The sequence below is a fragment of the Equus asinus genome, chromosome 20 (genome assembly GCF_041296235.1).
Source record: "Equus asinus isolate D_3611 breed Donkey chromosome 20, EquAss-T2T_v2, whole genome shotgun sequence".
Taxonomy (NCBI): Eukaryota; Metazoa; Chordata; class Mammalia; order Perissodactyla; family Equidae; genus Equus; species Equus asinus.
In genome coordinates, this window is record NC_091809.1 from 62,786,018 (window position 1) to 62,811,188 (window position 25,171).

Here is a 25,171-nt window from a genome sequence, read left to right on the forward strand (position 1 = left end):
AGAGTCCTAGGACCACCTTTTAGAAACTCCTAGTTTTGGGTAATGTCAGTTTTATAAATTAGAATAATTTAGCTAATTGTGCTGATAAGTTTAAAACATTTATTACTATCTCCATATTTTATACATCTAGATTTGATTCTTCACTTATATCCATTTAAGTAGCTAACGTAAATTCACTGTACAGAAGACATTTAGCTACCTAGGTTGTAGGAATACAGGCTTCAATAGTAGTAACCTTGTTCAGCTAGCATTTTCTACAGAGTCCTTTTTCATGACTTATTAAGCTTATGCTTCAGCAATGTAACACAGAATTTCATATAATCAGTAGGGAAATTATCATTAAAATTAAAAGTCTTCTAAAATCACAGACACACATGCATACACACAATCTTAATAAGTTAAGGGAATTTAACCTGATGGTACATTTACTTTTTAGAAATTTTTATTCTAAGGGTAAAATGAATCAAATGGACCCATATAAATTTGAGCTACCCTCAGCCAAGTCTGAGCGCTTATAATTAAATAATCACCAGACTTGCTTAGAAAATTAAAAGGCAGTTTAAGTATTTAAGCCTCTGTAGAGCATGAAAGGAGCAAATCTCTTAAGACACAGACATTTGTAATATTGTCTTTTACCAGCTCGCTCTCCCATCCCCTTTCCACGAGTCCTCTTCAACGTTTGACAAGCCAAGTAGTCACGTTCAGTAGCTCTCATTTTCCAAATACCCTCAGTCTCAGATCACATATGTTCCTGTTTGTTGTAGTTTGCGCATGCTTTTTTGCCATCTTCTCATTATTCACTTAATTTCTCTTCTTATGGCAACTCTACCTTCATCATATGACTACCTGCAGACCCTCTGGCTCTGCCAGTTCTACTTCCTCCACCATTACCAACGACGGGGACAGCAGATGCCCAGGGGCTCAGCAGGCAGAAACATAACCTTCTGGAGTGGGTGGAGTGGGTAAGTGAAAAGGCTCTGAGGCTTATCATTTTTGTTCTCATTGTGAAAGCAGAATAATGAATTCTAAAATATAAAATAAAAGATTATTGTAATTTGACTTCTATTCATGGAATAAAACACATCGTTGTGGTTTCAACTATTTTTACAGTAATATTTTTACTTTATTCTGGATTCATAGCCATTCTGAGAGGTCAATCAGCGTATAACTAAGAAAGCAGCTATTTTTAAGCAGTAACTGGGTCTCTCACCTAAACCTAACATGCTGTATTCATGAAGGAGTGGGGATGGAAGGGGTGTTTTACTGGTAGTACCAAGACTTGACCTGGCATCTCTATTTCTGACCACTTGGGAGGAGTTTATTTTTAGCTCATACCTCCATCATCAAGTTACTCTCCTCCAGCCAAAAGAAGTTTGATGGGTATTTCCTATTTCTCTCGTCTATGGATTAACAAAAGAAGGAAAGGAGAGAATGCAGAGAAGGGACCATCAGTTTTGGCAGGGATGCAGCCCAGCAGATTCATTTCTAGATTAATAAGCAAAGAGTTCAAGCAGCATTAAACAAACTTTAAATAAATTTATAAGCAAAGATCAGAACTTTAGGAAAATACAGTAGAACTCTACCATGAAGCTATAAAGGATGTCGACAAATTCAGTTGCATAAATAGACAGTCACATTGTTTCTGGGCAGAGTAAGGAGCCAATTTTCATTTGTGTTTTATTCAAATTCATAATATCAAGCAACACATTAATGAAAGCTTCTTAAATGTAAACATTATAAGCTAATTGAAGAAAATGTGGGTAACTATTTACAAAGGCTAGGGAAGTAATTTTTTAACAAAAGTTATAAACCTTAAGGTTACTAATGATTTCTCTTCAATAGATGTTAATTAATGTTAAGAGACAAATGTGACTGAGAGTAAATACATATGTCATCTAAAATAGCCAAGGGATGAATATCTAGAAAACACTAACATCTAAATTAAATAAAAATAATTAGGAAAACCATTAGAAGATAATCAATACATATTAATGAGTAGTTAGAAATATAAGCTGAATGGCTAACAAGCATATGACTAGATACTCTGACTTACTAGAAATAAGAGAAATGCAGATAAAAAACAATTGTAAGATCTTGGTTTTCATCTACGTAAAATGACAGAAATGTATATCATTTCAAGTACATGGCAAGGACATAGGGAGATGAATTTTAGGCCCTACCAACAGTATATAAAATGACAAACCATTCGTAGACTTCAATAAAACAACATTTATCTAAGTTTGCATGCTAAAACCTGATATGTTAGATATTGTTTTTTGGAAATGAATTGTAATCTCCACTCTCTTCTGTATTCTCCCCTATATTACAGAAGATGGAGTATGGGAATACATTTTCCAAAATTTATTCCATTAATAGTTCCTGTTTGGATTCCTCCAACAAGAAGCAAGCACATGTGATCTGGAAGGTAGGACAACAGCAACTGAGCATTCCCTGGAGAATGCCTAAGTAAAATGTGGTGAGTGGGATATTTCTGAGCAGTAAGAAGTAACAACCTAGAAACATATAAAGAAGCATGTATATATCTCAAAACATTGGTGTTGGGAATGAAAGAGGAGTAAAATAATATGATTTATATTTAAATATAATGTCTGTAAATTAAAACACACACGCAACAACACTGGATATTTGATAAGGTTTCATGCATATTTCACGCGTATTAAACAAGACGAGTAAGTGAATATTGGGATGGAAGGATGCAGGCAAGCAGAACAGAAGAAAAGATGAAATAAAATACAGTGCAATAAAATGGAATGGAATAACATAAAACAAAGTAAGATAAAACACAAAAGGGATAGCTTTGAATGGACATATGAATGTGATGTGCTATGAGCTGAGAAGTACAAGGGGTATAAATTGCCCCTTTATACCTAAAAATCAGAAAGGAGAAAATAAATACAACACACAAAAATGCTTTAGTGATTGTTCTAAGTTCATGCTAATATTTCCAAATTTATTTCTCATTATACGTCTTTGTATTAAAATTCAGACTTTGGAAACTCTGTTCCCCTCAATAGATGTGTGTTTCTCTTATGCATGTTTTCTTGAAACTTTTCACTTGTACCTGCACCCATATACTGCAAATACCTATGCATTCTAAAGCATGACTAAATTAATTGAAAATGCAGAAACTTCTGAAATGCTGCATATACTTTCTGCTCTTTCAACATCCTTTTTCAAATGTGTTTATTGAATTCAGCTTTTTAAATGAATTAACATTTAAACATTTAAATATATTAAAGATGTTAAAGATGTTAACATTTAAAGATAATAGAAGAAACAAAACATATAGGAGGAATATTATTTATTAAGTACCAGATTTGCCCTCTTTTTCTCCTCTAATGTATAGAAAGTTTATAACATAGTAAGAGACAAGAAATGATACTTGCCCTTCCTCCCACGTGCAAACATCATTTCTACTATAGATAAGTGATCATTCTTTATTCTTCCACCCTATCAATTTTGTCTGTGAAGTTAGATGTCTGATTCCAAGGGACATGTCATGGTTTGCCTGAGACAATCATGATGACCCTATGCCTCAGCTAGGTATTGGTCGAGGGATGGTCAATGACATGGAAGTCATGTCTGCTTCAGTTTCGAAAAGATTTTCATCCCTGCCAAAGGCAAAGGTGGGATGAGGAGAATGCCCTTTTGCTCCTCTTCACCATTCCCTTAGCCTTGGACACAGTCAATGAAAATGTGATTTCTCTAACTCCAATAGTCTTCTTGGGGCTATCAAACAATAAGCCAAAGGACTTAATCAAAATGCTTAATAGGGTGAAATGCTTAACATGGTTAAATGGAAAACATAGAAATATGGAGATAAGAATTCCTAATAGTTTGCTTTCTTTGCTTTATTCAATGGTCTTTTCATACAGTCTCCAATATATTGCGAAAATCTCATAATTAAATGGGATTCCTATGAAATATAAAAGCACATGAATATTATTTAATTAGAGGAAATAACTGTATTGAATTTTAGGATTAATGAAAACAAAAGGAATCCATTATATTTTTTTCCTGTACTCATGGAGTCTATCTGGATAGGGGATTCATCTTATAGAGCTTTATAGTTAAGAGCAAATGGCTCAAAGTTTCAAAGTAAAATTTAAAAATAATGTAAAGTATAATAGGCTTAATCTACGAAACATTAAATGCAATAACTTAGAAAATTGTCACTTGAATCATTAAATTATTACTAATTACACAATTGGTCTATTATGTACTTGGGTAAAAAGTCCTTTAGGCCATAAGTTATCAATTAAAAGTTCTTAAATTAGTAACAAGGCTCTAATCAAATAATTTATTTTTGGAAAACAAGAACACGATTAAAAACTGCTTCAGGGATTTTTCCTTACTCATGTTACATAATAATGTAATTTTATAATTAGTAATAAAATACTTGTAACTATGTCAAGACTCAATTTAGAGAAACAATACTGCTTTTATACTAACAATTCTTATTTTCTCCATTTTTAAACATCTACTATTTACTTTGATGCTAACTGTTGCCTCTTTTCTTACTCTTCTCTAATCTATCCTTTAAGCTACATCCGGTTTTCTTCGTAAGACGTAAAACAGATGTGTTACTTTTCTTTTTAATGGACTTGAATTGCCCCTCACTGCCTTTGGATACTGTCCAATGTAATTCAAAGCCGTACATGATTTGGCCACACCCTGTCTTTCCCAGTCTTACTTTTTTCATTCAGAAAAGCACTCTACCCTCTGCCAAGGGTATTGGAATGTCCATGCTAGAAGTGATTCCTTGTTCCACATTTTTGCTAAACTTGACGGTCACACTTCGTTTTTCTCAATCTACTGGATTTGAAATAATATCTCGTAGAGGAAGTCAATTCACGTCTTTGTCCATTTTTTATAGGTTTGCCCGTTATAGATATTCTTCACATTTTGTTGACCCAGATTGTTTGTCAATTATATGTGTTGCAAATACCTTCTCTCTGAAAATTGTTTTTTTTTTTAAATTTTCTCTCTGTGGCATTTTTGATAAACCAAGTTTCTTAAGTTTAGCGTAATTGAATCTTCTGTCAGTGTTAACATTTTAAAATTTATTGATCGACATATGCTCCTTATACTGAGATGATAAGAGAGAGTTTTTATGTTGCCTTCTCAAAAGGTTTGGTTTTGGGGCCTGCCCAGTGGCACAGCGGTTAAGTTCGCACATTCAGCTTTGGCAGCCCGGGGTTCGGATCCTGGGTGTGGACATGGCACCACTTGGCAAAAGCCATGCTGTGGTAGGTGTCCCATATAGAAAGTAGAGGAAGATGGGCATGGATTAGCTCAGGGCCAGTCTCCCTCAGCAAAAAGAGGAGGATTGGCAGCAGTTAGCTCAGGGCTAATCTTCCTCAAAAACCCAAAAGAAAAGTTGTGGGTTTTGTTTTCTTGTGTGTTTTTTTCCTCCCAGTTTTTCCTTTCACATTATGTCCATATTTCACCCAGCCTTTTTTTTTTTTCACAAAGAAAATCAATTTTACCAGTCTAAACTTTTGGAGAAGTCCATCATTTCTCATAGCTCAGTAATACCATTTCTGCCATATACCAAGTATGCACACCTATATGTGACTATTTCTTGGCTCTGTATTTTGTTCCACTGATAAACTTGTAATTCTTTGAGCCAATAACATACTATCCCAATTGTTATAGCTTTATAGATCACTTTGATATCTGATAGGCAAAACTTCTTATATTTATTTTATCAGGAGTGTCTTTGTTAATTCTTGTTCAGTTGTACTGATACATTTGGTATTAATTTTATCAAGTTCCTCAAAAAGGCTTATGGTGGTGATTTTGATTATAAGGAAGTTTAAAAATTTTCTCCAAAAAGGCACTGTACATACATTGTTTGATTATTTTTCCTCCTTCGTATTTTTTCTTTTCTTTTCTTTTCTTTTTTTTTGAGGAAGACTGGCCCTGAGCTAACATCTGTGCCCATCTCCCTCTACTTTATATGTGGGACACCTGCAACAGCATGGCTTGACAAGCAGTGTAGGTCCACACCCAGGATACAAACCAGTGACCCCAGGCCACTGAAGTGGAACATGCAAACTTAACCGCTGCACCACTAGGCTGGTCCCCCCTCCTTTGTATATTTATTGTTGTTGAACTTCGATTTTTACAATTATATTTTTGACCTCTCTTTTGGTGCAGCAGTTATAAATTCTATTGTGTTTTTAACCTCAGTGTCCATATGCTCATTGCTAATATGTAGAAATGCAATGGATTTTTGTATATTTGTTCTGTATCTCATTATATTACTGAACTCACAATGAGTTTGTTCTAAGAGTATTTTTTTTCGATTTTAGATTACTTGAGAATTTCTATGTAGATAATCATATCATCTGAAAATAGGAATCATTTTATTTCTTTCTTTCAATATTTATGCATTTTTATTTCCTCTTCTTGCTTTATTGCACTGGCTTAAACTTCAAGCACTATGTTGAATAAAAGTGGTAGGAGCAGACATCCTTGCCTTCTTCCTGATCTTAGGAGAAAGAATTCAGTCTTTTGACCATTGAGTATAATGTTAACTGTAGATTTTTTGTAAATATTCTTTATCAAGTTGAGGAAGTTTTCCTCCATTCTATTTTTCTGAGAGTTGTTATGAATGGATACTGAATTTTATTGAATGTTTTTGTCCATTGATTGATATGGTCATGTGATTTCCTTCTTTAGCCTGTTAATGTGCTGGATTACATTGATTGATTTTTGAATATTAAGCCAGACTTACATGCCCAGAATAAACCCCACTTGATCATTTTGTATAATTCTTCTTATATGCTGCTAAATTCTATATGAAAATATTTTCCTAAGGAGGTCTGCATCTATATCCATGAGAGATAAGGGTCTGTAGTTTACTTTCTATCTTTTTTTTTTGGACTTTTTCTGGTTTGGTATCATGGTAATACTAACTTCAAAAAAATAAATTAGGAGGCCGGTCCAGTGGTGTAATAGTTAAGTTCACGAGCTCCATTTCGGCAGCCCACGGTTCACTGGTTCAGATCCCAGGTGCAGACCTATGCACTGCTTATCAAGCCATGCTGTGCCCCACATATAAAGTAGAGGCAGATGGGCATGGATATCAGCTCAGGGCAATCTTCCTCAGCAAAAAAAAAAGAGGAGGACTGGCAGTGGATGTTAGCCCAGGGCTAATCTTACTCAAAATAAATAAATAAATAAAATTAATTAATTAAAATTTAAAAAGTAAATTAGGAAGTATTCCCTTTTATTCTGTTTCTTAAAATGATTGTGTAGAATTGGTAATAATTCTCTTTCAACAGTTGGTTACATTCTCCAATGAAACCATCTGGACCTGAAAATTTCTTTTTTGAAAAAATTTTAATCATGAATTTAATTTCCTTAATTTTTGAGAACTATAATAACTATATTGATATACTCTATTGATATCAACTATATTGATATATTGATATACTCTATTTTATTCCCACTATTAATAATTCATATCTTTTTTCTTTTCTAGTTTGTCAGTCTTACTGGAGATTTTTCAACTTTGATCTTTCCAAAGAACAAGGCTTTGGTTTCTTTGATTTTTCTCTATTGTTTTTCTGTTTCATTGGTTTCTGCTCTTTATTGCCTCTGTTTGTTTTTGGTTTATTTTGCTCTTTTTTTAATAGATTCTTAATGTGAGCTTATATTATTGATTTGAGACATTTCCTCTTATGTATGCATTTAGAGCTATAAATATTCCTCTCAACACTTCTGTGACCCATACATTTTTATATGCTATATTTTCATTTTAATTTAGCTCAATGTATTTTTTAGGACTTCCTCCTTTGACTCATGGATTATTTAGAAGTCTGTTATTTAGTTTCCAAATTTTAGATTTTCCTGTTATTTTAACTTTATTGATTTCTAGTCAGATCCTCTTGTGGTTGGAGAATACAATTTATGTGATTTCAATTCTGTTAAATTTGCTGAGGTTTGTTTTTTGGTCCAGTATATGATCTACCTTTCATATGTTCCTTGAACACTTGAAAAGAATGTGCGTTCTGCTGTTTGTTGAGTAGCGTGTTCTATAAACTTCTATAAATTTTATCCTGTTGATTGATAGTGATGTTGATTATCTCATATCCTTGCTAATTTTCTGTCAATTGTTGATCATTTGATGAGAGAACAGTTTTGACATCCGCATTTGTGAATTTGTCTATTTCTCCTTTTAGTTCTATCAGCTTTCGTTTCATACATTTTGCAGCTGTATTGTTTGGTTCACACATTTTTAGGAATGCCATGTCTTCTTGGTACGTTGGCCATTGTAACATTATGCACTGCTCCTCTCTGTCTCTCACCATTTCCTTTGCTCTAAAGTCTACTTTTTCTGGTATAAATGTAGCCACTCCTACTTGTGTTTGATTTGTATTCGTATGATATATTTTTCTATGCTTTTACTTTATAGAATATGAACTGCTTATATTTTATAGTTGAAGTTAGTGTCTTGTAGACAGCATATAGTTGAGTCACTTATAAAATATTTTGCCAATTCCTGTCTGTTAATTAGTGTAACTATACTATTTATATTTAATGTAATTATTGATATGTTTAAGATTGTCATTTTATTTTTTTCTGATTTTCATTTCTCTGATTGCTTTTTTTTCCACTTTCATAGTTGAACATCTTTTAGAATTCCATTTTAATTTATCTACTTTTTTTTTTACTGTATCTCTTTTTATATTTACTTTTAGTGGTTGTTCTGAGAATTCCATTATGTATACAAAACATCACAGTGTACTAACATCATCATTTTACCATTTTGAGTGGAATATAGAATCCTTCCCTCTTCATAAATACCTTTATCTTACTCCATTTATAATAGAATTATCAAATATTTCCCTTTTGTATAGAATCATATCACACAGTGCTATAATTTTTGCTTCAGCTATCAAACATCAATTAGAAAATCAAGAGGGAGAAAGAAAGCCTATTGTATTCATCCATAGTTTTGCTTACCGTGATTTTTTTCCTTCCTAGTATTCCAAATTTTCTTCTCTTATCACTTCTTGTTTAGAAAACTTCCTTTAGCCATTCTTATAGCATTAGGTCTGATAACAGGAAACCGTCTTTGTTCTCCTTTTCCTGAGAATGTCTTGATTTCTGTTTCATTGCTGATGTATATTTTTGTAGGATATTGGTTCTGGTTGACATTTTTTTTCTTTCAGGATGTGAAAGATATTGTGCCACTTCTGACTTCCATGGTTTCTTGTAAGAAATCCACTATCATTCAAACTACATTTTCCCTATAGGTAAAGTCTCATAGGTCTCAGTTCCCTCTTGTTGTTTTCAGGATTTTTTTTTTTTGTATAGAAAAAAATACACAGAAGTTTGTTTATGATGTGTCTTGGTGTAGATTTCATAGGTTTTATTCAGATTGGGGTTTTCTCAGCTTCTTACGTCTGTAGGTTTATGTCTCTTGATGAATTTGGGATGTTTTCAGCCATCATTTTTTTGAATACTTTTCATCTCAACACTCTTCCTCTTGATCTTTTGGAACTCCAATGACACATATGTTAGATAATTTGTTATTATGCCACAGTTCCCTGACACCCTGTTCATTTTTTTTTCAGTGTGTTTTCTCTCTCAGATTGGGTACTTTCTATGTTTTACCTTCCAGTTCACTATTCCTTTCTTCTGACTGCTCCATTCTAATGTTGAACTGTATTGAACTGTATATTCTGGTTATTCAATTTTTAAGTTTTAAAATTTCCATTAGGTTCTTCTTTATATCTTCTATTTTTACCTGCAACTTTCTCTTTCTTTGTTGAGACTTTTTATTTTTTAATTTGCTTCAAACATATTCACAATAGATTGTTGAAGCATTATTATCGTTGCTGCTTTAAAATCTTTGTCAGATAATTCTAACATTTCTGTCGTCTCAAAGTTGACTTTTATTTATTGTCTTTTTTAAATTTAATTTTATACCTTTCTGGTTCTTGATATTATGAGTGATTTTCAATTGAAAACTGGACATATTTGTATTATGTTATGAGATTCTCAAACTTCCATAAACTTTTTTTTAGCTGTCTTGCTCTGACAATACTCTGTCTAGAGAATGGCAGGAACCACGTCTTTACTGCCAGGGAGAGTTAGAAGTTCAAGTTCTCCAGTCACCTTCTCTTGACACCCAAAGTGGAATGCCCCTCATTACTGCTAAGTCTAGGGTCCCTACATGGTCTCCAGTGACACACAGGGTGAGAAGGCTTATTATCAGCCAGCTGGGATGAAATTCCCAGCCCCGTAATTGACTTTCTCTGCTATCACCCCCACAGAGTTTGGGATGCATTTTTACAGCATTACAAGAGCAGAAGTCTAGGTTCCTCACTTGGCCTTTGCTGGATCAAGTGGGAGCGGGGCCGGAATGTTTTCTGAGGTAATAGACTGGAGTATAGAGGTTATTATCTAAAAGTTTTCTGGCTTCCTAGGTTACTCTTTTCTTGCTTCTTTGAGAGAACAGTTCTTGTTGGGCAATTTTTTTGTCTGTATTTGTTGGTATTTCCAAGTTGCAGGTTTCTTTAACTCCAAATCTTGAGAGAAAAAGAAAACCTGGGAAGCTAATCTTCTTTTGTTCCCTCAGTCCCCATGTCCTTATCAATCATGCCTTCTCTTTTCTACCTTTCAAGATTCTTCTTATGTTTGTTTTATATATAATGTTCACAACTTTTAGATGTACTTAGCAGGAGAAATAGGGAAAATATGCCTACTTCATCCTCCCAGAAGTGAGAGTCTTCATCGCTGCCTTTTAAAAGGTCTAGGTTACTGCCTTTGACATTTGTTTTTTATTACAACCCAATCACACCACCACTTTCTCCAAAGGCTTATAAGCTCAGCTGTCTGGTAACTGTTTTCTTTATAATTTACCTCATAACTGCATCCTTAAACTCTTATCATTTAGTTTTGCCATTAAAATATTTTAAAATTTTATGGGGCCAGCCCAGTGGGATAGCACTTAAGTTTGCATATTCTGCTTTGGTGATCTGAGGTTCACCAGTTTGGATCCCAGGTACAGACCTACACACTGCCTCTCAAGCTGTGCTGTGGCAGGCATCCCACACATAAAGTAGAGGAAGATGGGCACAGATGTTAGCTCAGGGCCAGTCTTCCTCAGCAAAAAGAGGAGGATTGGTAGCAGATGTTAGTTCAGGGCCAATCTCTCTCAGAAAAAAGAGGAAGATTGGCGGCGGATGTTAGCTCAGGGCTAATCTTCCTCAAAAAAAAAATTAAATTTTATATAATTAGATCCATGCAGAATGCACTTTCCTCAATATTATGAATTTCGTTCCTAGATATGTTTTTAATATTAATCCATGTTGTTACTTAAGTCATTGCTTATATTTTTGGTTTCTATCCAGTAATCTCTGGTGTGAATATATCATAATTTATATATCCATTCTACTTTTGGTTAATTTTGGATTATTCTAGCTTTTGCCATTGATAAAAATCTTACTATAAGCATTCTCATACATGATTCTACTACAAGTGTACGGATTTCTAAAGTAGTATCAAATTGTTGTTCTTATCCTCAGTGTTGTTTTTTAACATGAATAAATGCTATATCCTTGAGTGAAGAAGCATTCACCTTACAGGAATGCAAGGTGAAGTAGTAGATACAAGTTTTATTATTGTATATGTTTCAGACCAGTTTTGTGTTAATTTACTGGCTTGGATTTTTGGCATCTCATAGGAATGGGGACTGGGATGGTCTGCTTTCAGGTGATTCTTATTTTGCTCATAGCCCCATGTCAGTGGTCTATGTCGACTCCTTATCCCCGAGCCAATGTGCCGTATATTTTTAATCTCCCTTTACAAAGGGACAGCCTTTTCTGTTTTCTCAGCTTGTGGGATTCAGTTCCAAATGAATACTACAGAAAGTAATGCATCTGTTTTCCAACCTAGTTTATTATATATTATTTGACTTGAATTCTTACATATTAACAGTCTGGTTGGTTACAGTGAAGATGTTCCTCTTCATAGCTGGAACTTGAAATTTTTCTTTCTTGGTTTTTTTCTCTTGATTCTTATTTTAAACTGATGTTTATGGTATTTTGTCAATTTCTATATGTTTAAAATGAAGATTTGAAAGACAACCACTCTGTCTAACATATTGACACATTGACCATGATTCTGCTGAATATTCTTTAAAAATTAAAACACAAATGTGATGTATTATTTCAATATAGCACTATTTTTGTAATATATTAAAAAATCTTTCAGAGCAAATACTGCATTACTTACCTTTACTATTACTCTGTAGGCACACTTTGTTAGAAATAGCTGCAATGTAAATCTGAAGAATAGTTTTGTCACTGAGAGGAAGACCAATATTAGTTACCAAACAGGCACTAAACAGTAAAAGAGAAGCAAAAGGCCAAGGAACGTGAATTTAAAATATATCTGTATATAAATTTTGGAAAAAAGACAATAGAACCCTTGAAAATAACACTATGAATCCTCTAGGAAAATCAATAATGGTTCCACTGAAAATAACTTTTTCTACTGCAGACATGGGCATTATTACTGACAGGTTGAAGATAGAAAAAAATATCAACATACACTGTCTGTTTTACCAGAAATCATGTTTTTTAATTTTTAGTTTTTTTTTTTTATTTCTCAGCAAACAGTGTTTTTCTTTTAACAGTAGCATATTTGAAATGGAAGAGAGTGAAAAGATAGTCTTGAAAATTTTCTAAACTCATTTTGTAATATTTAAAAACAGTGCAAATGCATTAATATTGGGTAACTTATACTCATGGCCATTCTATTAATATTAGCTATGGGGACCTTAATAATGCTACCTTCTATCCTACTGTTTTATTGTAATCATTATTGCTATTCTTTAATTGGACTTACTAAACTTTGAGTCTTCACTCTAGGAGGTCCAGGGCAATCAACTTTCACTTTTAGTACTTGAAGTTACAAATACTTGAGTGTCCACATTGTTTTTCTTCCTGTTTATTAGCTTTAAGTTCATGAAATTATATTATTATTATTTTATTGTATTATTATCCACTGTTATATATTGACCATATACTATAGTCCAAACAATTGCATCTTTTAATCCTCACAACTTTAAGAAACAGATAGTATGATGATCTCCGTTGTATAATTAAGTACTTTGAGACAAAAGGATTTCAAATAACATGTCCAAAGCTATAGAGCCCCAAGTGGCAGCACCCAAATTGTAAATCACATATGTATGGTTTTGGAAACTTTTAACAGTTGCACCCTATTGCCTTTGCCTCCCACGTACATAAATAACAATTAAACAATTAACCAATTGTACCATCGTAATATGTCATTTCAATGCTGGTATTTATCATTTCTATCCATAACTCTTTTCTTTTTCCCTCACTGTATGCTTAAATTGAATTAGATATAATATATATATTTATTTCTTCATTATACATTTTTGCTTTGTTTCTTCTACAAGTATGTATAGTATTTCTTCAAGTAAACAATAATAATAATACCAACTTGCCATAATAATGTCAACTTGCCATTGATCCACAGACTTAAGGATTATGCAGACTCTGCCTTTTCCCTTCCCTACATATCCACACAATTTTATTGCTGTAAAAATGTTTTCTTGTATGCCTGCTTTCACATTCGCATGCCCATAATTAAGTTAGTGTTTACCTTTTGTTTGATCACTCCAATAATTTAGGGAAGAATTGAAAGAATAAACATCAACAACAAAACAAAAACAAAATGCCAAAAATAGTACAGGACATAATATCTAAGAACCGAAGATAGTGCTTTGCATATACCAGATATTCAATAAATATTTGGTGCTGAATAGATAAATGTTGTTTATTTATATATTTTAAATATATATAATACTTTAAATATATAAATATCATCAATTTACATATAAATACATTCATGTACTTTAACTACATATATATAAAATAACCCATTAAGAAATTTTCAATACCATAATTAGAAGGACGCACAACTAAAATATACAACTATGTACTGGGGGGATTTGGGGAGAAAAACAAAAGGGAGAGAAGACTGGCAGCAGCTGTTAGCTCAGGTGCCAATCTTTAAAAAAAATAAATTTTCAATAAATAAATATTTAAGAACTTTTTAAAAATAGTAAACATGGTGCTTTGGATATAATAAATGTTCAGTACGTTTGTTGATTTAAATCCCAAATCAATTAACTAATGAAGGAAAAGGATAACACTTGGTATGCTTTTTGCCATGCTTTACCTAAGGCCAGAAGATTATATCCTCATAAAAGTATTCCAGGGAAAATACTTTCATACCCTGAATAGCTTGCTCATTCTCAGTGTCTTAATGGTGGTTTGAATCAAGCATGGAAGTGTCTCGTGGATGTGATGGAGACGGTTTGCATAACTCTGACAGTCATGGGATGTAGTACGTGCTTTATAGTCCTTAACGGTATAGACAAAAGGAACTGAGGAAGTCTAGTGTCGTCAATTACTTATGTTATTACGTGTAGAATTATAATTTTAACGTGGCTCCCCAAATTGCTATGTTAAAGTGTAATTTGTACTTTTGCCAAAAATCCTTTGTTTCTCCCTCTTTAACAAAATATCCAGTAGCATTTTTAGTTTGTGAGAGTATTCAAGTTGTGTTTTTTTATGCTGTAGACCATTTCACACACTGTTCTCTCTTATTGTTTGTGTCACTGCAGACTTAAAGGTAAAATTTTTCTCATTAGTATACCTCCATCAATAAAGTGTTCTAAGAGTTTTTATTAAGGGTATGTTTGAAACACAACCTAGATCTCCTGTTTCAGTTTGAAATAGATATTGCACTTCAAGGTGATTCCCCTGCTTTGCTTAGCTACTATATATCTAGAAGTTATATTTCTATGGATTTTTTCATTCTTACTCCACCATGAGAAAACAGTTATTTACAGATCATCTACTTTCTTACTTTGCTGTATGAATGAATGTGATTGTTAAATTTTTCATCTTCCTAGAAAGATATTTAACCCTACTTTTATACTCTAATAAACTGGTAGCCTTTAAAAATACCAATGAACTGGATTTGCCTCTCTAAGAGTCTGAGAGTAGAGTCCAGGCATCATTATTTTTTAAGCCCTTCAGATAAATCAAATATACAGCTAAGGATGATGACGGCTCTAGGCAGCGATTGCCTCTGATGTGCTATACATTATAAGAAAAACCACTATTGCTGCCATTTGTTGAAAAACTTCTATGGCAGGTCTCCATATTGTTACTATTCATATTATTTTATATAATCATCAAAATAAACATATGCCTCCTGTACTGATAGACAGATTAACAAAAGAAAAACAAACGAAACTTTATTAACATGTATATCTCATGGATATGTGGGAGATACCCTGGTATAAGTGAGTAACTCAAGGGGGTGGTTTTAGAATTCAGGATAAAATACCATCATAATAAGGAAAAGGGAGGAGGGAATGTAGGTATCTTAGGGGAGACTAAATTATTTTTAGGAAAGATGAGCTGGAGCATAAGAATAGATGGGAGGTATGATAGTTTGTGATAAAGTTTGTCTGGGTGTGGTGTCGATATCTAGCCTCCTAAATCTTCCCTGGTTGATGAAGCTCCCCAGGAGGGGGTTATGACAATTGGATTCCTCTTGGAGGATCTGTGTTTAGGCAGAAAAGGGGCGTTCAGACAAAGCTCCTCTCTTCATTTGCTGTTTTTCAAGTGCCTTCAGCTCAGATTAACCCATATACCAAAGTGGCTTGGTTTGGGATGACATAATCTGCTACCTTCAGCATCAAATCAGTTTCTAGTTGTGCTTTATATATGATTGATAAATAACTCCAATGAAAACTAGGTTTTACCTGCAGAATATTGGATTTGAGTTATTTTCTCCAGAGGATTTTTGTGCATTTTGTGGCACATTCGTTCAGAAACAAATGAAGGCTTACTCTTTTAAGTAAGGAACTAGCAGATATTCTTTATTCTGGATTACCTATCCATCCATCCATCCATCTATTTGGTCACTAACTATGTAGTGACTTCTGTAATAAGCCTGCAGTAAGGGACAGCCTTCATCACACAACAAAAGAAGGATCAAGGAGCCACTGCTATTTGTGGAGCTCCAAATTCATCAAGTTCAATCATCAGGAGGGATAGAAAAATGGCTGAATCACTTACTGGATAATGGATGCTTTTTTGGGAAAGCCTGGTCATGATCGTAGCAGGACTTTTTTTCCTCTGCCTTCTAACAGTGGCTGGTCTCCAGCGAAGGACTGAAAGGGATCCTCGAATTTTGACAATACACAATCCTCCTCTGACTTCTTAGGCTCAAAAACTGAGAAGAGTTCTATGACTCTGAGGAATTGGTTGAAAGCATTGGGCTAAGGGCCAAATACCACTGCTTACCCTTGCAGTCTTCTAGTCAATGTAAACAACACCAAACTGGTTAACAACTATTGCCCCAAGAAGTCTACCTTATTCCTTGCTCTTAAAAAAAAAAGCATCTCAGAATGAGAAATAAATTGTCTTTGCAGTAAAGTTAAGCTTACTGTAGGAGAATAACAAGATAATTTATTAAAATGCTATTTTGTGATTTTAGTTTTTTGATTTTGCTCCTCCTTTGTTACAAGGAGATAGTAAAGTATGTCATTTCCTTTGCTTTGGGACACATTTACACCATTTTAGAAAATGAATCTTCTTGAAGAAGTTCCTTTAGTGTTTGTATTCCCAACTCCTCACCGGGAAGATTAAGCAAAATTTTCTGAAAAAGGAAAGGGAGATGAATGGACTTGGGGCCACAAAGACATCTGTGACTATACTTGGGGAAGAAGTACATTCCCTGGTCTGGAAGGGGTGAGTGGGTACTCATTAGTCCCAGAATTAGCTGTGTCCCACCGTTTTGAAGTTCCTTAGTGATATGATAGGGCCTCAGAGAAGAATGACTTCTTAGAGAAGTCATTTGGAGAAGCGAAACTTGACTTGGCAAACATCTACATTGCCAGACAGCTGTAGACCTGACTATCTGCCTTTGAGAAATCATGGTGGCAAAGACAAAGAATGTATCAGTATAACCAGTATGGATAGAAGACCAGAGAGACCTGCATGAAGTCCTAAATTGTGGATGGCTTCTAAGCACCTTTTCAGGACCTAAAAATGGGGATGCAGTTATCAAGACTGGATTTCTCCTAGCCTTATAGAAAATGATATAGAGCAGAATTACATGTGGTGTTACAGTAAAAAACTGAATAAAATTCATATCTGTTCATCCAGAAAACAGGAGAGAGAGGTTAAGTTAGCAATTTGTTGGACAATAGGGAACATTTTAACTAAGCCCATGTCATTTGTAACCCTGGTAAGTACCACAGGAAAGCTTGGGAGAGAATGGGAAGTTAAGTGAAATACACAACTCCATAAATTCTCATTTCATGAAACATTTCTCCTCTATATGTCAGAAGTGAAAATCTTCGAGGCAATTTTTCCTCATTTATTATATGCTAAGATTTTCTCTATTACTTTTTTATGTATATGGTAGATATTTGAAATAGCCTTGCAACTTATTGAATTCATCCCTAATTATCCATAACACAGACAAAGATACACACACACACAGACACACACACACTCATGATATCTCCCTGTACCTAGCCTATACCTCTGGGGTGATTCTAAGAATGTCCACTTTCCTGTAGGAGCGTGACTACCCGTGACAACACACAACTGTGTGAGAGGTATGACAGCTTAATTTACGCCCCAATTCCCTCTCCTCATTCTTCCCTCTCGTCTTTCTTCAATTCACTCTTCCCTCTTCTAGCACAGCCCTCCATGGTGGTCCTGACAGCTATGAAGTTTTGTTAGTTGGTGAGTTTACTGGAATGGCTGGTTTTTCTGGAAATATAAATAATGAGAGTTTGTAATGCCAATGAAATATCCTCCAAAAGTTTCCTTTTCAGTGATTCCTTTCACACAATTTTGTAGCATAGTGCAAGCTATCCTTTCTTCATAGCATCAATCCTAGCACTACTGGGCTATTTTGAGGAGTGATAATTATACTGATGTTTTACTATTTCGGCCTCTTAGCAAAACCTGCTAACTTGTAAATTTGTACCTTTTGATCACAAAGAGTCTTGTCAGTCAGTCTTGATATTTTCAGGCGATTAGACAAATGAGATATTCTGGAAGAGTTTTTTAGGATAGCTGGTTTTATGAAATTCTTCCTTTGCATGACTATTCTGTGTCAATCTTCACACGTATTTTCATACACTCAACAATTTTATCTTTTGTCAAGCATGTCTTACAAAAATAAGTTAATTCACCGTTAGAATAGCAATTATTGTAATTTACTTTTAGTTTTTAAATCACATTATTGTAATTACTTTATCTTTTTATTTCAATCATAATTAAAAAGCAATAATTAATACCATAATAATGAATTGCTTTTCTGTTTATAACAAGTTCCCAGAAATGATATTATTTCAGTTGTTTCAGATGGAAATTTAGAAGATTTAGCACTTTTATATTTTGATCTGAAATATTAGAGTTAATAATCTCTTCCCTTAGCTACCTTTCACTCTTTTCTTTTTAGGTTCGGCTTTTGAGTGTAGTACAAATGAAATATAGTAAAAATGGAAAAATGAAGAGCACTAGGGCAAATGAGCACTGAAAACTTTCTATAAATGTTTGCATATAGGATTCACACATATAACCTTTCAGTTATGCTTCTGAAATGTCAGAGCACTGTACTTAAATTCTAAAAATATTCTTTTCTTTTAATTTATATTTTTGACAAAATGCATAACCTGTATCCCTGGAGTCTGTTATATGTTTTGGAGTTTGTTTGTTTCATCTTTAAATGTTGAGACTTCTGTCTATGTACATTTTTATTATTGCTCCTAAATCCAGATGGTAAGTTTCTGAATCAGGGCACAGAATCCAGCACTGGGTATCTGCAAAAATGACAAGGGGATTGATACCCCCCGGACCCTACTACATAAGAGAAGAGTCAGGCATGGCTGGTTTGTCGCAGCATGGTGACTTTCACACAGTGGGGAAGCTGCAGAGCACTTAAGAAGGAGTGCCCGCTGAAGCAGTAACCGCTGTGGGTGATCATAGGAAATTCTATGGGCAGCACAGGCCTCTGCAGCAGGCCTTGCTAAAGGAGGAGACAAGGAAGAAAATAATAGATGGGAAGGGAGCTGACAGAGCTTTTGAAAGATGACAAGAACACCTGGGGCTTTCAGGATACAACTTGAAGGGATTAGTGAGGACAATATTGCACAGGGCTGAAACTACTTAAATTGCAGGTGGAGAGTGGAGGTTCAGACGTAGTTATTGCATTTGTAATTTTTATTATATCCCTTCCTATTGCCACTTTTTAGGTCTTACAAGGTGTGGAGAAATGTTGACTACGTAAATTAAAGTTCCGCTTATAGATGTGTGTGTGTGTGCCAAATGTAAAATTATCCTATCTGTAAATTTATACATGAAGATATTTTTGAACAAAACTTCTAAGCTTCGTCTCATTTTGGCTCAGCTGCACCAGAAGCTCTGGTGAATGGCAATCTTGGATAAATGTTGTCTTGGGTGGAAAGATGTAAAGTGATGTTGAGAGTATAGATACCTAGAATGATAATCTATTTATTAAGAATATGAAAACATACACAGAGAATCTGTGAAAAATTTACAAAGGATAAGTGTCAGCTTGCTGAATTTAAGAAGTTGAATATACTCGTGTAATCAGCAGTAGGCTAAATGGTAGAATATTATTAAAATTGTTGAATCCTCATGCTTCCTTTCAGTTAGTAATCAACACACCAAGGATAGTGACTCCCCTAACTTTCAGCACCATAAATTAGTTTTGCCTGTTATGGAACTTTCTGTGAGTGGAATCTTAGAGGATGTTTATTTTTCAACCTGGCTTACTTTGCTTGATGTATATTTATTAGATTCACCCACATTGTTGCATTTATCAGTAGTTGTTTTTTTCTCATTTGTATACCCTTTTTGAAGGTCTTTTTTTTCTCCTTGATATGTAAGAGTTCTTTCTATATTCTGTATATCAATCCTTTGTCAAAATTATTTATTGTAAATTTTTTTCTTCCTGTCTTGACTTTATATTTGTTTAATGCACACAAGGATTTAATTCTAATATCACCCAATTTTTAAAAGGTTTCCTTTGTGATTAATATTTCTGGTGTATGTGTGTGCTCAGTTAAGAAATATTTGCTGTTCTATATAGAAAAAATATGGTTTACCTTTCATGATTGGATTTAAAATCCATCTGGAATTGATTTCTGTTTATGATGTGAGTTAAGGGTCAGAAGTCATATGTTTTCTTATGGGTGTGCCATTAAACAATTTCAGTCTTTTTCTGAAAAGATCACCCTGTCTTCACTGTAGTGCAGTGTCACATTTTCTTAAATCAGATGTATAGATGTGATCTGTTCATGAACTCTATTCTGGTTTATGTATTTGTATTTTCCCCAATACTTCAAAGGCTTAATTGCTTAGTTTATAATAAGCTTTGGGATCTGGTAGTATAACATATAATTTTTTGTATTTTTTCAAAATTGTCTTAGCTATTCTGAGCCCTTTACTGTTTTGTATAAATTTCAGAATCAGCTTGTCAATGTCTCAAAAATCTATCTGGACCTTTCATTGGTATTTTAATGAATCTGTGGATCAGTTTAGGGAGAATTATTATTTTTAAAAGATTGATTCTTGGGGGCAGCCTGGTTGTGTAGTGGTTAAGTTTGTGTGCTCTTCTTTGGCAGCCCAATTGCGGGCTCAGATCTTGGGTGCAGACCTATGCACCACTCATCAAGCTATGCTGAGATGGCATCCCACATACAAAATAGGGAAAATTGGCATAGATGTTAGATCAGCGACAATATTCTTCAAGGAAAAACAGGAAGATTGGCAACAGATATTAGCTCAGAGCCAATCTTCCTCACCAAAAAAAAGAAAAAAAAAAGCACTGATTCTGATAACCTATGAACAAGGTCTATCCAATCATTTCTTAGAATCTGAATTCCTTTCAATAGTGTTTTGTAATTTTCACAGGAGAGATTTTGATCACCTTTTATTACATTTATTCCTAAGTTTTCAAAGTTTTTAAACTAGTATAAATATCACTTTTTAAAATAGTTTATCTAACTGGAATCTTCAGTAAAAGTGATCTCTGAAATAAGTAGTGATAACAAGTATTCTCGTTTTGTTCTCAATATTAGGAATAAAACTTTTAATAATTAATTACTGAAGTTGCTGTAGATTTTTCTTTTCTTTCTTTTTTTTTTTTAGAAGATTGGCCCTGAGCTAACATCTGTTACCAATCTTCCTCTTTTCATTTTTTTTCCCCTCAAAGCTCCAGTACATAGTTGTATATCCTAGTTGTATGTCATTCCAGTTCTTCTATGTGGGATGCCAGCACAGCATGGCTTGATGAGGAGTGCGTAGGTCTGTACCTAGAACCGAACCAGAGAACCCCAGGCTACTGAAACAGAGCCTGTAAACTTAATCACTCAGCCGCATGGCTGGCCCCCATGATTTTTCTTTTCTTTAGATACTTGAATTAGTTATCTATTGTCACTTTAAGAATTACTACCATAATTTTTTTTCTTTTTTTTTGATTGGTACCTGAGCTAACATCTGTTGCCAATCTTCTCTCTGCTGTTTTCTTTCTTCTTCTTCTCCCCAAAGCCCCCCAGCACATAGTTATAGATCCTTCTGGTTGTGCTATATGGGACACCACCTCAGCATGGCCTGATGAGCACATAGTTATAGATCCTTCTGGTTGTGCTATATGGGACACCACCTCAGCATGGCCTGATGAGCAGTGCCATGTCCACACCCAAGATCCCAACCAGGGAAACCCTGGGCCACCGAAGCAGAGCATACGAACCTAATCACTTGGCTATGGGGCTGGCCCCCACTGCCATAATTTAATGGCTTAAAAAAACAAATATTTCTTTTCTATAGTTTCTGGTATCTGGAATCTAGGAGTAGTTTAGCTGAGTCCTTTGGCTCAGGTTTCTCTCAAGTCTGCAATCAACATGGAAGCCTAGGCAGGCTCCACTTCCAAGCTCACTCACTGATTGTTGGCAGAATTCAGTTCCTCCTGGGTTGTTGGACTGGGTGGGTGTAGTCTCCCTTCTTCATAGTGCAACTCACAAAATGGTAGCTGGCTTTGTCAAAGTGAGAAAGCAAGATAGGTTGAGAGAGTGAACGAGAGAGAGATGGAAGTCACAGTCTTTTAAAACAATCTTGGAAGTAGCAGCCCATCGATTTTACTGTAGATATTCCTTAGAAATAGTTCAGGCCCTCCAACAAGGGAAAGGTTACACAAGGAACACCAGGCAGCAGAGATCTCTGGCAGCCGTTTTAGAAGCGGCCTAACACAAAACTCTTTATAGGTTAGGAAGTTCTTTCCGTTACTAGTTTGCAGAGTAGTTTTAGCTTAAATGGGTATTGAATTTTATCAACACTTTCATGTATTAAAATAGTCATATAATTTTTCTCCTCCTTTTTATGTTTCTATCAATTTGGTCAGTTACATTACTTTACCTGTGACCTTTATGCCAAACTTTTATTCCAGAATTCACTCTACTTGGTCATGAGGTGTTATCCTTTTAATATATCATTGTGTTGTACTTACTAATATTTTGCTTAGAATCTCTGCATCTATAACAAAAGAAATATTTGCCTACAAATTCTCTTTCCTGTATTGTGTTGTCATGTTTGATGAAAAGGTTATGCTGTTCTCATAAAATTAGTTCAAAGTATTTTCTCTTTTTCTACAAACTGGCTTTATCCAAAGGAAAGTTCCTGTTATTTTGTCCTGAAACATGTGAAAAACTTTACTGGTGGATTAATTAGAGCCTAGAGATCTTTTTAAGGCAAGTTTTAAATGCGCATTCAGTTTTAAAATAGATATAAAACAATTTTGATATTCTACCTTTTTTAAAAGTTTCATGGCCTGTATTTCTTGAAAAATTTCCATTTAAAACTGAAATTTTCAAATTCATTGCTATAAGATTGTTAATCTTACCTTACATCTTTTTAATATCTGAAAGATATGTAGTGGTGAACACCTTTTAATTCCTAATGTAGGCTAATTGTGCCTATTTTATTTTTTTTGTCTGTCTTGCTAGTGTTCTATTAATTTTATTAGTCTTAAAAAACTTTTAACTTTGTTGATTTTTCTACTATTTCATTCATTTATATTCTTATTATTTGCTCTTCTTTACACTTTGGGTTAGATTTTCAAAAATTACTTGAGATAGACACATATAATGATTTGGGGGGCCTTTTTCTTTGCTAATATGTGAGTTTAAGATTCTAAATTATGCTGTAGGCTCTGCATTAATCTTATTAGTTTTGCTATAAAGTGCTTTTTTATTTTGTTTATAATAATTACTAACTTCCTTCATAATTCTTTTTGAATATGGCATTGTTTTGTTGGAATCAATTACTTAATTTCTGAGAAGTTTATATTTTCTAGTTTTATTTCTGTTATTAACCTTTAGATTAATTGGACTGTGGTCAAAGAACACGTACTGAATAATTTCAACCCTATGAAATTTTTTGAGGCTTGCTTTGTTGAACCAGCTTAAGATTAAATTTGGAATATATACCATAAGTAGTTGAAAAGAATGTGTCCTTTTTTATTGTTCCTTGCAGTGTTTTAGATATGGCAGTTAGGTCAAATTTGTTAATTTTGGTGTGCAGATTTCCTATGTCATTACCAATATTTGTTTGCTTGTTTTATCGCCTTTGAGAAGTGTGTTGAAAGCTTCCACTATGAATGTAGCTTCATCTGTTTCTACTCTAGTTACTTCAATTTTTAATTAATATATTTGAAGCCACATTTTTGGTGTGCAAACAGATTTTAAATGGGTATATTTTATTGAAGGATTAACATCTTTATCAATATAAAATCTCCTTTCTTTTTTTCCCCTAGTAACACTTTGTTCTTTAAAGTCTGCTTTTTTATATGTTAATATAAGGATGTAAGCATTGTTTCAGTTAGTGTTTATGGAATTATATTTTTTTCCATCTTTTAATTTTTAGTTTCTCTATGTCCATATATATATATATATATATATATATATATATATATATGCATTTGTTTTTTAGATTGGCCCTGAGCTAGCATCAGTTGCCAGTCTTTTTTTTTTTTTCTTCTCTCCAAAGCCCCTCACTGCATAGTTGTATATTCTAGTTGTAGGTTCCTCCAGTTGTGCTCTGTGGGATGTCACCTCAGTATGACCAGATGAGTGGTGTTAGATCCGCACCCAGGATGGAAACCAGCAAAACCCTGGGCCACCGAAGCAGAGTGTGCCATGGGTCTAGCCCCCGAACACATATATTTAAAGTCTATCTTTGGTAAGGAATATATAGTCCACCTTAAGAAATTCTAGTCTGACAATTTTAGCCTTTTATTTAGTATTTAGTTTTTGACATTTAATAGTTACATATATATATTACACAGCTATATGTGTATATATATATGTTTATATCTATATGCTATATATATATATACATATATACATGTTTATATCTACTTCTTACTATTTGTTTTGGCATGTACTCCACTTTCTTGCTTTCTTTTGAATTAGTTTTTAAGTTATCTGTTCAGTTTGTCATATGTACATTATTTTACTAAGTGGTTACAATAGAAAATTAAACATGGGTTCCCGACTTACTTTATCTAATACAAATTATTACTTTATGAAGTGCTCAATGATATTAAAATTTTCCTACTTTTCTGTTTTTGTACATCTTAATGCTATGTATTTAACCTTTACTTCATAGTTATTTTTTGGTGTAACCAATATCCAGTGTATTTGCACACATATTCACCGTTTCAGGTGCAGTCTTCTCTTCCTGCTTCTTGTGCTTCCATCTAGAATGATTCTTTTTGTGCCTGAACAACACTCTTTAGTATTTCTTTAAGTGCAGGTGTGATAATGATTATATTCCTTAGTGTTTGCTTGTCTGAAATCATCTTTCTCTTGTCTCCATTTATAATGATATTTTTGCTGAATATAGAACTCAGCATTTTGTTTTCTCTGCATTTGGTAATATTTTTTCATTGTTTTCTGGGTTCAAAATTTCTATAAACAGTCAGCCATCAATGATGTTGTTGCTCCTATAGTAACAATGTGTCACTTTTTACACTT

General features: G+C 33.9%; 1 long non-coding RNA gene across 1 annotated transcript in view; it reads left to right on the forward strand.

The window, feature by feature from the left end:
* LOC139041111 (uncharacterized) overlaps positions 1-25,171 on the forward strand; it is a 118,982-nt gene that overhangs the window by 11,987 nt on the left and 81,824 nt on the right. Inside the window, exons 2-3 of the long non-coding RNA XR_011495714.1 lie at positions 853-962; positions 2,330-2,425. This is a non-coding gene — a long non-coding RNA (uncharacterized lncRNA). The remainder of the gene's footprint in view (positions 1-852; positions 963-2,329; positions 2,426-25,171) is intronic.